Source organism: Equus przewalskii, chromosome 15 (genome assembly GCF_037783145.1).
Source record: "Equus przewalskii isolate Varuska chromosome 15, EquPr2, whole genome shotgun sequence".
Lineage (NCBI taxonomy): Eukaryota > Metazoa > Chordata > Mammalia > Perissodactyla > Equidae > Equus > Equus przewalskii.
Window position 1 is genome coordinate 2,918,586 of NC_091845.1, and position 14,813 is coordinate 2,933,398.

At 44.9% G+C, this 14,813-nt stretch overlaps 1 long non-coding RNA gene across 2 annotated transcripts in view; it reads left to right on the top strand.

Annotated features, from left to right (window-relative positions):
* The first annotated feature begins 9 nt into the window (after positions 1–9).
* LOC139075895 (uncharacterized) overlaps positions 10–14,813 on the top strand; it is a 42,433-nt gene continuing 27,629 nt past the window's right edge. The window contains exon 1 of one of the 2 annotated variants that reach the window (XR_011526804.1): positions 10–122. This is a non-coding gene — a long non-coding RNA (uncharacterized lncRNA). Of the gene's footprint in view, positions 123–378; positions 640–14,813 lie in introns of those variants that run through there. The other variant, XR_011526805.1, reaches the window with a different exon arrangement.

Below are 14,813 nucleotides of genomic sequence, written 5' to 3' on the forward strand. Positions count from 1 at the left end.
CCCAGACTCGGCGCTGATCGGCGCCGCGGCGCCGCGCCTCGCGCTCTCCTTATCGTACAGTGTGAGGAGCAGTCGTCGCTGCCTCGCTGCGTTGTGGCGGGAGTTTAAACCGGCCTTCGGAGGTGAGGCCCGCAGCACACCGGCCTGGAGCAGACGCCCAGTTAGTTCATGTTACCTGTTGTTTGTATTGTCATTACTGTCACCTTCTCACGTGTGAGAAGCTGGCTGCTCCTCACTTTCAGTCCCCTTCCCCTGCCTGGTTTTCTTCCTAGCTCGAATCACCGCCTAACACATTATGTTTTTACTTTATTGCTTTTTACTGTCTTTATTCACTGCGGTGGATAACATTGGCATATAGCAGGTGCTCAGTAAATTCTTGGTATAATTCATATCTGTCTACGCCCTAGCACATCTGCTCCTGGTGCAAATTGTTTTGTATTTTATTAACTTCAGAGCTAACTAGAGTAAAAGATCAGCGTAGAAACTTCAGTGTTGCTGTTTAAGGGCTTTGGGTGTTTATGGAGCGCCGTAGTAGACCCGCCGCCTAGCGCTGGGGAGCGAAGGGACAGGAAGGGGAAAGAGAAACATCACGCGGGGTTTATCTTCCTAGGGACCTACGCGGGACACTTCGAGGCCAAGGTAAGGACGGTGTGTGCAGACTTGCCAAATTGCATCGGCTACGGCCAAGCCGAGTCAGGACGGCCCAGCGCTGCCACGCGTGGCACCAGCTTGCCTGGGGAGGGGACAGCCCGAAGCCTAGCGGGGAGGAGAAGGAGCCCTGGTGAGCCGGAGGTGGAGAGGAGCGGCAGGAGGCTGGGGCAGAGGCTGGCGAGTGAAGAAGGAGGGGCTGACAGCAAAGTGAGAGGAGAGGTGACGGCGGAGGGGCCAGCCTTTAGCGTCAGGCTTTGCAGAGGCTGAGTCTGGTGGCTGGGGGGAAGTAGGGAGGGGGAGGGAGATCTTGCGCCAAGGTGAAATCGTCGAGAGCCAGAAAGATGGTCAAAATCTTTACCGGAAACCCCACCCCTTATCTGGAGGAAATCAGCCAAAAGAAGAAAGTAAAATTGCCCACTGCAGCAGTTTGCTGCAAGATAACTGACAACACTCGAAATGCCCAGCAATAAGGAGATGATTAAGGGAATTATGGCACATCCATTGGATGAAATATTCCACACCCTTTATAAAGGGATAAATGAATTACTGACGACTTGTGAGGCGGTATGCAAGCTTCTTATAACAAATGAGACATTAAACAAGAAAAGCAGAGTGTAGAAGTACTCATAATTGAGATGAAATAAGTATGTCTCATGGTTAAAAACCAGAAGAGAACCCCAGAGACTTGAATTGTTGTGCTAAGATGATGAAATACAGATGAATTGTGTTGGGTTAATAACCTGTTATGATGTTAATTCTATAAAACTCTATACCAAGGACAATTTTGACAATACCTTGCTAAGAATGAGAATTGTGGGTTGTGACTCCAGGTCTAAGTATGGGCTTATCTATATAATTGTAGGGCTTTTATTATTTTTTAAATGTAATATATATTCTTCATGATAATCACTAAGTCCTTTTTAAAAACACAGAACACTGAAAGTTCAGGAAAAATAAGGGATATCTGAACACAATTGGGAGGTTTTACCAAGATCCATATCCTGGTTGTGATAGTATTTATTAATTTTACAAGTATTTAAAGATTGAGGGGCCGGCCCTGTGGCCAAGTGGTTAAGTTTGCACACTCTGCTTCAGCAGCCAAGGGTTTCGCATGTTTGGAACCTGGGCGCAGACATGGCACCGCTCATCAGGCCATGCTGAGGTGGCATCCCACATAGCAGAGCTAGAAGGACCTACAGCTAGAATATACAACTATGTACTGGGGGGCTTTGGGGAGAAGAAGAAATAAATAAAATAAAAGATTGGCAACAGATGTTAGCTCAGGTGCTAATCTTTAAAAAAAAAGTTGAAATATAATCCGCATACCATAAAATTCACCCCTTTAAAGTATACAATTCAGTGGTTCTTAGTATATTCAAAAAGTTGTGTACCCTTTATCGCTAATTCCAGAACATTTTCGTCACCCCCCAAAAGAAACCCATATCCATTAGCAATCATTCTCCTTTCCTTACTCCCCTCCCTGATGCCCCCAAAACTGAATCTACTTTCTGTCTCTATGGATCTGCCTATTCTGGATTTTTCGTATAAATGGAATCATACAGTATGTGGCCTATTGTGTGTCTGGCTTCTTTCACTTAGCATGATGTTTTCAAGGTCTGTCCATGTTGTAGCATGAATCAGTATTTCATTCCTTTTTATTGCTGAATAATATTCCATTTTATGGATGCACCACATTTTGTTTATTGTTTATCCATTCATCTGTTGAGGGACATTTGGATTCCCACTTTTGGCTCCTGTGAACAATGCTGCTATGAACATTCGTGTACAGGTTTTTGTGTAAGCTGTTTTCATTTCTCTTGGGCATATACCTAGGAGTAAAAATGCTGGGTCATATGATAACTATATTTAACTTTTGAGAAACTGCATCTGCACCACTTTACATTCCTACCAGCAATAAGGGTTCCAATTTCTCCACGTCCTCGCTCACACTTGTCATTGTCTTTTTGGTTGTAGCCATGCTACTGGGTGTGATGTAGTATGTCATTGTGGTTTTAATTCGCATTTCCCTGATGGTTAAAGATGTCGAGCATCTTTTCAGGTGCTTACTGGCCATTTGTGTATCTTTGAAGAAGTGTCTATTCACATCCTTTGCTCATTTTAAAATTGGGTTATTTATCTTTTTACCATAGAGTTGTAAGATTTCTTTATGTATTCTGGATGCTAGACCCTTATCAGATATATGATTTGAAAATATTCTCTCCCCTTCTGTGGGTTGTCTTTTCACTTTCTTTATAGTGCCCTTTGAAGCACAGGAGTTTTTTATTTTGATGAGGTCCAATTTATTTATTTTTCTTTGTTGCTGGTGCTTTTGGTGTTGTGTAAGAAATCATTGCTTAAGCCAAGGTCATGAAGATTTATCTCTATATTTTTTCCTAAGAGATTTATAGTTTTACCTCTTACACTTAGGTCTTCGGCCTGTTTTGAGTTGGTTTTGTACGTGGTATGAGGTAGGGGTCCAGCTTCATTCTTTTGCTTGTGGATATCCTGTTGTCCCAGCACCATTTGTAGAAAAGACTATTCTTTCCCCTATTAAATTGTGTCATCACCTTTGTCAAAAATCAAGTGACCATAATGTTTGGGTTTATTTCTGGACTCTCAATTATATTCCATGAATCTATATACCATAGTTTTGCAAGATGTTACCATTGGGGGAAACTGGGTAAAGGGTACAGCATCTCTCTGTATTATTTCTTACAACTGCTCATGAGTCTACAATTATCTCAAAATTTTAATTTAAAAAAAGCAGAAATTATTTTTATGGTACCTTCTCACCATCACTACTACCATCGCCGCCCTCACCCCACAACTAAAAGAGCTGTTCTATTCTAAGCATTTTTCATCTGAAGTACCCACTCTTGCCCTCCAGGTGGCACCAAGTCTTTTACCTCTAGTTTTTCAGAAGCCAGAGCAGGAAGAGAGTCTGCTGGGGCCTCTTGCCAAGAGCAGGGCCCCTTGCCAGGTTCTGGCTGTCCGCCAGAATGACTCAGGGCAGTTTCAGAGTCCTGGGCCTGCCCTGAGGGTCCCCTCCATATAACGGAGACTCAGGACTGCCTTTGCTTTAGGGGCAGCTTTGAGCCTCGTAAAATGAGTTCTCCAGGCACAGAAGCAGTCCTCTATTTCTTTGCTCACATCTACCTTTGAAAGCATTCATTCATTCCTGCAGCACTTACTGAGCACTATTACATAATTCTCATGAACATGTTACACTATTACATAATTACATATTTCTATTACATAATTCTTATGAACATAGCAAATACCTGTACTCTATGCATGTAAGCTATATTATTAATAAGAATGAGGCTTTTTTAGGATCAGATGATGAATATTGCCCCCCCCACCTTTGCAAACTGTAAAGGGCTACACTGTAATAAGGTATGATCATTATTGGGGCAGGGAGGTCACAATAAAAGTGCTGGCATTTGTCGCGTACTCACCAGGAGATGGACACAATGTATTTTAACCTTAACCCACCCAAAGAAAGTTCAAAGTAAACATCACTGTGCTTTTACAGTCATGAAAACTGAATCTCAGAGAAGTTACATACGTTGTCAAAGGACACACGGCTTCTGAATGACAGAGCTGGCATTCAAAACTAGGTTTCCAAGTTTGCAAAGGCCTCTGCTTCTCCTGAACCCCAAGCCATTAACTGAAATGAAATCTTGGGGTAAAGCCACCTTCAGGAAGGTTTGAGCTGGAGCACACGGTGGTTAGAAGATGACCTAGGGAATTGGGTCACCCCCTAAATATGCTTTCTTTACGCCTTTTCTTCTGAACATCATAACGCAATTCTACTTGTAAATGATTCCTGAATTCAGCACGTCGTTTCCCAGGTATTTTAATATATTTCTTTTTTTTTCCGATTAGAAAAACAAAAGCATTTATTTAGGGGGAGGGACCTTTTGAACAATACAGCAAAGTAAAAAGAAAAGGAGAAAATCAGCCATTCTTTTTTTTAATTACATTTTCATTTACAGTTGATGCATACAAAAGGATACATGTGATGCACATGTAAATTTTAGGGCATGAGAATGCAATGACACCCATGAACTCACCTCCCGAATGCAGACCTAGAACATTACCAGATACAGAGGCCCCCTGTATTATTATGCCCTGCCCAACCCCAGAGGTAACTTTTAGTTTATTGAAACTTGTGAAAAAAAATCAAGTATGTATGTATGCTTAAACAATGGACTGTATAGTTTTTGCTTGTTTTTGAGCTTTATAAAAATGGTGTCACAGGTAGCGTTCAAGGAATTTCTGTACTCAGCATTATCTAAGGTTCATTTTGAGGTTATGTAGCTGTAGTTCATCCTTTTCACTACTGCATAATATTCCATTGCGAATTACCACAATATATTTACCTGTTTTCTTCTTGTTGGGCATCTAAGTTGTTTCCAGTTTTTTTATTACAAAAAAATGCTGCTATGAACATTCTTGTGCCTGTCTTCTGATGCAGATATGCAGGAATGCCTCTTGGATATGCACAAGGAGAGGAATTGCTAGGATATTCAACCTTACGAGATAATGCCAACTGTTTCCCAGAATTTTTGTACTAATTTATATTCCCACCATGGACCCATATCCTCTCCAACTAGGTATTGTTAAACTTATTTTTTGCCAATCTAGTGGCTATAAATGGAATCTCATTGGGGTCTAATTTGCTTTTCCCTGAAATTGAAAATCTTTTATCTGTTTATTGGATAATCATGCTACTTCTCTGAAATGCCCATTCATGCCTTTTTTTTTTTTTTTAAGATTTTATTTTTTTTCTTTTTCTCCTCAAAGCCCCCTGGTACGTAGTTGTATGTTCCTCGTTGTGGGTCCTTCTATTTGTGGCATGTGGGACGCTGCCTCAGCATGGTTTGATAAGCAGTGCCATGTCCGCGCTCAGGATTCAAACCAACGAAACATTGGCCACCTGCAGCAGAGTGCGCGAACTTAACCACTCGGCCATGGGGCCAGCCCCCCTTTTGTTGTTTTTTGGTAGCCAATATGTAGGAGTTCTCTATTGTCAGTGCTGTCTTCTTTCAGTTTGTGATTTGTCTTTTCATTTTCTTAATAGTATATTTTGATAAATGGAAGTTTAAAATTTTAATGTTGTTGAATTATCAGTATTTTCTTTTGTGGATAGCATTTTTTGTCTTTTTAAAGAGATGTTTCTCTGTCCCAAGGTTGGAAAGATGTTCTGTATCAGTTCCGTCCAATAGAAGTTTCCGCAGTGATGGAAATGTTCCCTATCTGTGCTGTCCAGTACAGTAGCCATCAGCCACATGTGGCTGCCAAACGCTTGACCTGTGGCTAGTGTGACTTAGGGACTGCATTTTAAATTTTATTTAATTTTAATTACTTTAAAATTAAATTTAAATAGCCACATATGGCTAGTGCCTACAGTTTTATGTTTTCTTCTAAAGATTTAAAATTTTGCTTTTCACACTTAAGTTCTGACTTCGTCTGAAATTTTTTTATATGGTGTGAAGGAGCCAGCTGATTTTTCCCGTGTGAATAATCAATCGCCCCAGCACAATTTGTTGGATAATCCTTTCCTTCCACGCTGATCTGCAGTGCTGCTTTAGTCCTATATCAAACTTCCATTTATGTTCTGTTCGTATGTCATCCGTGAAAGGCCCACTTCAATGCATCTATTTCTGCGCTGCCTATTCTGTAGCACTGTCAGTCTGTCCATCCCCGTGTCAATGCCACTGTCTCATCATAGTCTTAGAATAAGGCTTGATATCAGTATCTACTAGGGTGAGTCCTTCCATCTTATTCTTCTTAGAGTGTGTCTTGCCTCTTCTTGGCTTTTCCTCCTCCACATAAATCCTCCAAATAAAACTTGTTCCATAAACAAATTGTGGGATTTTAATTAGAACTGCATTAAATCTACAGATCAACTTAAGCAATCTTTAGCATAGTGATCATTATATAAATATAACTTTGTGCTTTTTTAAAGTAGACAGCTCCCATGGATTGGAGGCCTGCTGGGCGCCAGGCACTGTGTGATGTGTTGCACGTACGCTCTCTTTTAATTCTCACACAACCCTAAGTGGTGGGCGTTGCTCTTGTTAGCCCCATTTTCTGAGTTGACTGAGAGTTACAGAATGGGATTACTTGCCAGAAGTTACCCAGGGGATGCGGAATAGCCAAAGTTTGAACCCAAGTCCATTTGACTCCAAAGCTCTTGTTTTAATGTACCCAAGTGTCTTTAAACCATCCCTTATCTCAGACACTCAGTTGTTTCCATGCGTAAATGATATTGTGATGAACATCCTTGGTATACGTTTTGTCCTTGTTTCCCATTGTTTCCCTAGGCTACAATCCTAGCAGAGGAGTCCCTTGTCAAAAGATGTGCTGTATACTGTCTTCCAGAAAATTCATGCCAGTTCCACTTCACCAGCTTGTTTTAGTGTCAGCATTTGCCAATCATTGCCCCTAGTGAACAACCAGGAAGAGAAACTGACATTTCTACAGCCACTTCTTTGGGCCAGACCCAGTACTAACTCATTCTCTTATATTATCTAATTTGATCCTGACTACAATGCTGGGAAACTAAAGCTCAGAGACCTACATTCATTTGCCCAAGATCACACAGCAAGCTAGGGATGCAAAGCAAGCGAGAGGGTTACACACATTCTTAAAACCTTCCAAAGGATTCCCCTTGCTCTCCGAATAACGTCCAAACTCATCCTCATGGACCATGAGGCCCTAATGCCCTGCATCCTGCCTTCCTCTCCCGCCACGCTCCCCTCAGCCATACTGGTATTCTTTCTGTTCCTCCAACTCCCCACAAGCCTGCCCACTGCAGGGCCTTTGCCCATCCATTCTCCCCCTCTTTTACATGGCTGTTGCTCTCCTGCTCTGGCTCAGCTGAAAGGCTGCCTCCTCAGGGAGGCAATCCTGACCTCCATAACTAAAGTACCACCCCCTCTCTTTTCCACGATCATGTTTTGTTTTCTTCATGGTAATTTATCACTGTCCAAATTGATGATTTGTTTGCTTGTTGTATTAGTCAGAGTTCTCCAGAGAAACAGAGACAATAGGATGTGTGTGTGCGCATGTGTGTGGAGAGAGAGATTTGTTATGTGGAAATGGCTCACAGGATTTTGGAAGAGGGCAAGGCCCAGGATCTGCAGGGCGAGTCAGCAATCTGGAGACACAAGAGAGCCGATGATTTAGTCCCAGTCTGAGTCCAAAGGTCCGAGAACCAGGGAGCCAATGGTGTAGTTCCCATCTGAAGACTGGCAGGCTCAGGAGTCAGGAAGAGCTGATGTTTCAGTTTGAGTCCAAAGGCAGGAAGACAGCTGATGTCTCAGATTGAAGGCAGTCAGGCAGGTGTTGTTCCTTCTTATTCAGCCCTTTTGTTTTATTCGGGCCTTCAACTGATTGGATGAGGCCCACCCACATTGGGGAGGGCAATCTGCTTTACTCAGTCTACTGATAAAATGTTAATCTCATCCAAATACACTCTCACAGAAACACCCAGAATAATATTTGACCGGACATCTGGGCACCCCATGACCCAGTCAAGTTGACACATGAAATTAACCATCACACTTGCTTATTGTCATCTTTCCACCTTTAGCTACTAAGGCAGCTCCTTGTCTGCCATATCCCTGGCACCTGGCACATAGTAGGTACAATGTAAATAGCAGTTGAATGAATGAATGACAAAGCCCAGATTTTAGCCCTGGTCTGGGCAACTCCACATTTATCTTTTTTTCTGCAATAGGAAATTCCTTCATGTTGATCACTGATGGTTTACTAAAAAGAAAACATAATATAATAGCTAAAGTCAAATCAATGTTCATGTGCAAATCCATGATTTTCTTGTCACGTGATGAAAGAGCCCTTGACTGGGAGTCTGAGGGCAGTATTTGGCTTCTTGTGGATCCTCAGTTCCCAAGCAACAAAATTAACACCCATCCTGCTCTCCTCTGAGTGTGTGACCGTGGGCCGAATAGGCACGCAACAAAGCTTCAGGGTTACTGAGGGATGGTTTTCCTGTCACTGCAAAGTAGGAGGAGAAGCAGCCACCTACAGGTTCTCTCCACCCTCCAGGGGGAGTCATGGGGCTGAATAGTTATTAGTGACTCATCAGGGGCTGGTGACAATGAATAGAAAGAGTCTAGAACATCTCCACGCTCTAGCAGACTGAAGAATAACGAGGACCCAATAAACTCAAAGGTGGTGTCTGTGATGAGTCCAGAGGCCTGTGCTCACCCCTCGGGGAGCTTCTTCATACAAACCATTACACCTGGGCCCGGTAAACACTGGCTTGTGCCCGGGCCTGGGGATTTTGTAGTCAGAAGGCCCTCAGAACAAGTCTGCCTTTACATAAACAGCTAAAATACACATGCACGATATGGTGGAGTGTCCATGAATCACACATGTGAATAAAGCAGGAACATATTCCATGTGCAAGGACCCAGTCCCAGCACCCCCCAGAGGGTGTTCATGGTGCAGTTTGTGAAGGGCCTTTGACTTGGAAACCCCCAGCAATTTTAGCCATAGGGGTGTTTTGTTTTCTCTTTCAAAAAATGTCATTAGAGGCTGGCCTGGTGGCGTAGTGGTTAAGTTCAGCATGTTCCACTTCAGCGGCCCAGGTTCATGGGGTCGGGTCCCAGGTGCAGACCTATGCCACTAATCAAGCCATGCTGTGGCAGTGACCCACATACAAAATAGAGGAAGACTGGCACAGATATTAGCTCAGGGCCAATCTCCTTCACCAAAAAAAAAGTCATTAGGGATCTACTATACATTGTGCTTTGCTCAGAAGAGTCCTGAGCAAGAGTTGATGCATGGGGGAGGAAGGACATGGAGCTGGACTGCCCAAGGGGCAGATTAAACATGTATCTTCACCCTGGCCACGCAGGACACTGCAGGGAGAGAGAGAGAATATTTGAAATAATTAAATATTTGATATTTACACCCAAGGAAGACTCAAAGTAGTCATCAAGGGGAAACAAAGCAGAATGTTGCTGGTTGATATTAGTCTTGTTTTTATTTTGCTTCGGAATTGGGCAAGCCAGCAAAGCATTCTGGTAAATGTGCGAGCTCAGGAGCCATTCAGCTGGGATTCTAGTCCCAGCCCTGCCAGAGGTGCCAGAGGTGCCAGAGGTGCCAGAGGTATTTAAATGTGATCAGTTCCTTTCCAGCTTCAAAATGAAGAGAATGCAACCCACCATCTGACTGCACCCCCTTCCATTTCTCTCTCCCTCACAGGAAAGAACATAGACAACCCATTAAAATTATATAGGTGACTCCTTTAAAAAGTTGCCCTTATTCTTCCTTGCTGCAAGTCTCGCCACCACTCCCCAACCCCACCCCCACCCCCGCCTCCACTGGATCTGCTCTGCCCAAGGTCCCCAGCCTTTGTTCTGTGATGACTCTGGAGGACTTTTGTTTCAGTTCTCCTCTTGCCCAATCTTTCAGCTGTATTTGAAACCAATAACCACTCCCTTCCTGGAACTCACAAAATGAAATGGTGTGTTACTTATGTATTGCCACGTAAAAGTCATTCCAAAAAATAGCTGCTTAAAACAACAGTGAGGTACCACCTCATTCATGCCCTTCCAGATGGCCACTGTCAAGAAACCCCAGAAAACAAGTGTTGGCAAGGATGTGGAGAAATGTGGAACACTTGTACATTGCTATTGGAAATGTAAAATGGTGCAGCCACTGTGGAAAATAGCATTGCAGTTCCTCAAAAGATTAAACAGATAGGGGCCAGCCCCACAGCCTAGTGGTTAAGTTCCAGGCATTCCACTTCAGTGGCCCAGGTTCAGTTCTGGGTGCAGACCTGGACCATGCTGTGGCGGTGACCCACATGCAAAATAGAGGAAGATCTGCAAAATGTCAGCCCAGCAAAAAAATAAATAAAAAAGAGGGCTGGCCCATGGCCAAGTGGTTCAGTTCATGCACTCTGCGTTGATGGCCCAGGGTTCACCAGTTCGGATCCTGGGCACGGACCTAGCACTGTTCATCAAGCCATGCTGTGGCAGCATCCCAAATAGAAGAACTAGAATGACCTACAACTAGGATATACAACTAGGTGTTGGGGCTTTGGGGAGGAAAAAAAAGAGGAAGATTGGCAACAGATGTTAGCTCAGGGCCAATCTTCCTCACCAAAAAGCATACTTAAAAGAAAAAAAACAGATTAAACAGAATTACCATATGATCCAGCAATTCCACCTCTGGGCATATAACCCAAAGAATTGAAAGCAAGGGCTCAAAGAGATATTTATACACCATGTTCATAGCAGTATTATTCATAATAGCCAAAGCAACTCAAGTGTCCATAGACAGGTGAATGGATAAACAAAGTGTGGTCTGTGCATACAATGGAATATTATTCAGCCTTGAGAAGGAAGGAAGTTCTGATTCATGCTATAACATGGATGAACCTTAAAGACATTATGCTACGTGAAATAAGCCAGTCACAAAAAGACAAATGCTGTCTTATCTCACTCATAGGTAAATATCTACCTACATGCTGACCGCTCCTAAACCCAGATCCACTGCCCAGACTGAGCGCCAGACCCAGTGCAGCCTAATAAGTGCCTTTCAGCTCCACACTCCCTAACCTGGCTCATTGCCGTCTCCAGTCCGCCCATCAGCTCCCTCTGCGGAGCGTCTCACCTCTGCTAATGGCACCACCCAGTTGCATAACCCGGAAACTGGGGGCCATCCTTGACATCTTCTTTCCCCTCATTCTCCACATTCAATCATCTACATTCTTCTTTGTCTCTTCAGCAAATACATACAGAGTTCCTCCTTAGGGACCAGGCTGTATGCTTGGCTTCTGGGGATCAGCAACAAACAGGACAGGCAAGATATCTGCCCTAATAATGTGCACAGTCTAGCTGAGGCAATAGTTTAAAACTTGTTTCCTTAGCTTTAAAATTAATTTAAGACAAAGTTGGGTAAGTGAGGACTAAATGAATTAATATAATGTAACATGCTTGGAACAGTGACTGGCACACTGTAAGTGTACGCAACAAATACTAGTTGTTGTTGTTAGAGTAAGAAAACCCATAAAGGAAGAACAAAAAGAGGATTCTGTGGAGAGAAGGAGAGAGCAGACCTCTCCCTGGGGTGGGCAGGGAAGGCTTCTCTGCAGAGGCCGCGTAATGGCTGAAACCGGAAGGATGAGAAGGGACCAGTCAGGCAGGCAGAGAGAACAACCAGCGCAAAGGCAAAAGGATGGTCTGGACGAAGGTGGAGGAAGTGAGAGAGAGGAGGAGGGAGAGAGAGAAAAGAGGACCCACGTCAGATATGTTTCCGAAATAGAATTCACATGATTTGCTGTGGGCAGGTGAAGCAGGGGAAATGGAGGGATCAGAGAGGATGCTGTATTTCTGGCTTTAGCCAATATCATTTATTGAAATGTGGACACCTGGGACACTCCCTAGTATGGCGGAGGGATGGAAAACAAGGTTCCCAGCGGAGATGTTCAGGAGATGTTCAATAGCCCATTTCCTGCCCGGTCGCTTGAGTCCACCCTGGCCCTCCTTCGCCCAGTCCGGGCTGCCAGCCTGCCTGCCTGGACTTCTGCAGTCCTCCACCCTGATCCGTTCCTCTGCAGTCCTCCCTCCCTCTGCAGCGAGGCTGGCCTTGCCCACACAGACCCTCTCCGCTCACTCCCCGGCAAGCAAATGACTGCTTAGTCCAAGAGTTCCATAGGTGTTTATTGACTTACAGATTTATAAGCTGTTGGAGCCAGAAGGGGCCTTCACAGCCATCTGCTTCCAATTTTCAATCAAGTGGTCTTTCTGCTCCCGTGTCCCTCACCCCCTGCCCTGTCCTTATGAAAGTCAGCGTGGCCTGGTGAGGGGGCCGGGGCTTTAGGGCCAAGTAGAACCGCATTCAGTTCAGGTAAGTTACTTAAACTCTGGGGGCCCTAGATGTTTTGTCTGTAAAAAAAAAGGTTCTTTTTCAATTGGTGTGTTGGGGGTCCCTAGGACCACCCTTAGGTTCAATGATTTGCTAGAAAGACTCCACTCAGAAAAGCTGTTATACTCATGGTTATAGTTTATTATAGCAAAAGAATAAAGATTAAAGTCAGGAAAGGACCGAGTGCCTCAGGCAGAGTCCAGGAGAGACCAGATGTGAGGTTCCAGCAGTCCTCGCCCAGAGGAGTCCTTCAGACAGTGTGTGATGCTCCCAGCAACAATGTGTGACAACATGTACAAAATGTGGCCAACCGGGGAAGCTCATGTGAGCCTTGGTGTTCAGGCTTTTTCTTGAGGGTCAGTCACGGAGGGTTGGAGCACCTGCATGGCTGACCACAGGTACTCAGTCTTCACTACTACCCCATCAGCCAAGTCAGGCTAAAACAGTGTGGCACAAGGCCCCAGGCAAACAGAAACAGGCGTTCTCTATAAATCCCATTGCGGGTGTTAGCCCAAGGCCCCAGGTATACAAAGACTCTCTTATCAGGCGGGATATTCTAAAAGTTTATAGGTTATCTCCCAGGAGCCAGTCAAGGGCCCATCCCTTCTCTGGAATGTGCAGCGTTTGAGCACTCCAAGCCTGCTGAGTTGTCCTTTTGCTGCATACTTGGTCTGAACAGTTATTGTGTGTATCAGCCAGAGTCCAGTCAGGAGAATCGAAACCGCTGTCATTCTATGAAACAGACAGAGTTAACAAGAGTTGGTTGCACAAGTGATAGAAGAGTTGGGAGCTAAGCAGCAGACAGCAAAGGAACCCAGAAAGCAGCAGCAGCAACAGGAAGCCTCTGCTGCCCCCAGGACCAGACGTGGTGTCACCAGAGCCCAGAGGCTAGAGTCGTCTCTAGGAACTGATGTGTGGGGGCACCTGGTGGACACTGGGACCACAGAGAGAGGAGCTGTCTGGCGGGGAGCTGGAACTACAGAGGAGGGTCAGCAACCATCCCACCCCCCAGCAGAGGGAGAGAGGGAGAAATACCCTTCCTCCTTCCCTCTTGCTTCTACCTGCCAAGCTTCCACTTGCATCTCCCATTGGCTGAGCCCAGCCATGAGCCAATGGGCAAGCCTGGGAAATGTAGTTTCCACAAGGGCAGGGGCTCCCCAGGAATGATTCAGACACCATTTACTTGGGACCTGTTCTAATGTTCCTGACACATTCACCCACACCGCTCCACCTAGCCCTGCCTGAGAACTGCCGTGCAAGCAGATGTGACCATCTACATTGTATGGATGAGGACACTTAGGGACTCAGGTGAAGAGAAACAGTTTGTGGGGAGTAGAGAGGGGGCGAGAAGAGTAGGGAAAGGAGGCAGGACTGCAGGCTCCGTCCTGTCTCAGAATGCCCAGCAGGGTTCTGCAAAACCTTTGGGGGCGGGAAGGCTCCCTGTGCCGGAGCCCGGCAGAGGTGGGAAGAGTGAAGTTCAGCACATTCTTTATTACTTTAACACAGCAAGGAATTTCCTCCTGCTGGAGCCTCCTTTCCTTCCTCAGTCAAACTGCCCCCACCCACATCTCCCCCTGGGAAGACCCAGGTTCATTCACAGCAGAAATTATTTGTGCTGAATCTTTTCTTTCTTTCTCCCCCCGTGCTTGCAAAGATGACTTGTGGCTACAATTTGTTTCATGTCTCAAGGACCCATTCACTTCTGTTTTTCATGCTATTTTCACGCTGGTGGTCAGTGAGGTCGGCCCAGGGCTGCTGCTACACAGGCAGGTAATTACTCGTGCTCACAATCCAGGCAGCTGGGAACTTCCCATAAATGGTTTTAAACACACCTTTGAATGATGCCAACTTCACACATTTGTCCGGGCCTTTGAGGATCAGAAAGCCCTTTTTTTCCCACCCCCCCCACATTTAGCCCAGCACCCTGGCCAACTTTCCTGTGCTCCCAGATAAGAAACAGAGATAAAAGTTATCATCTGTGTTCAAAGATTCTGTTCAAATTTTTAAATTTTTCTTTTTAAGATTTTATTTTTCCTTTTTCTCCCCAAAGCCCCCTGGTACATAGTTGTGTATTCTTTTAGTTGTAGGTCCTTCTAGTTGTGGCATGTGGGATGCCGCCTCAACATGGCCTGATGAGTGGTGCCATGTCAGCGCTCAGGATTCAAACCGGTGAAACCCTGGGCCGCCAAAGCAGAGTGCGTGGACTTAACCACTCGGCCACGGGCCGGCCCCAAAGATTCTGTTTAATT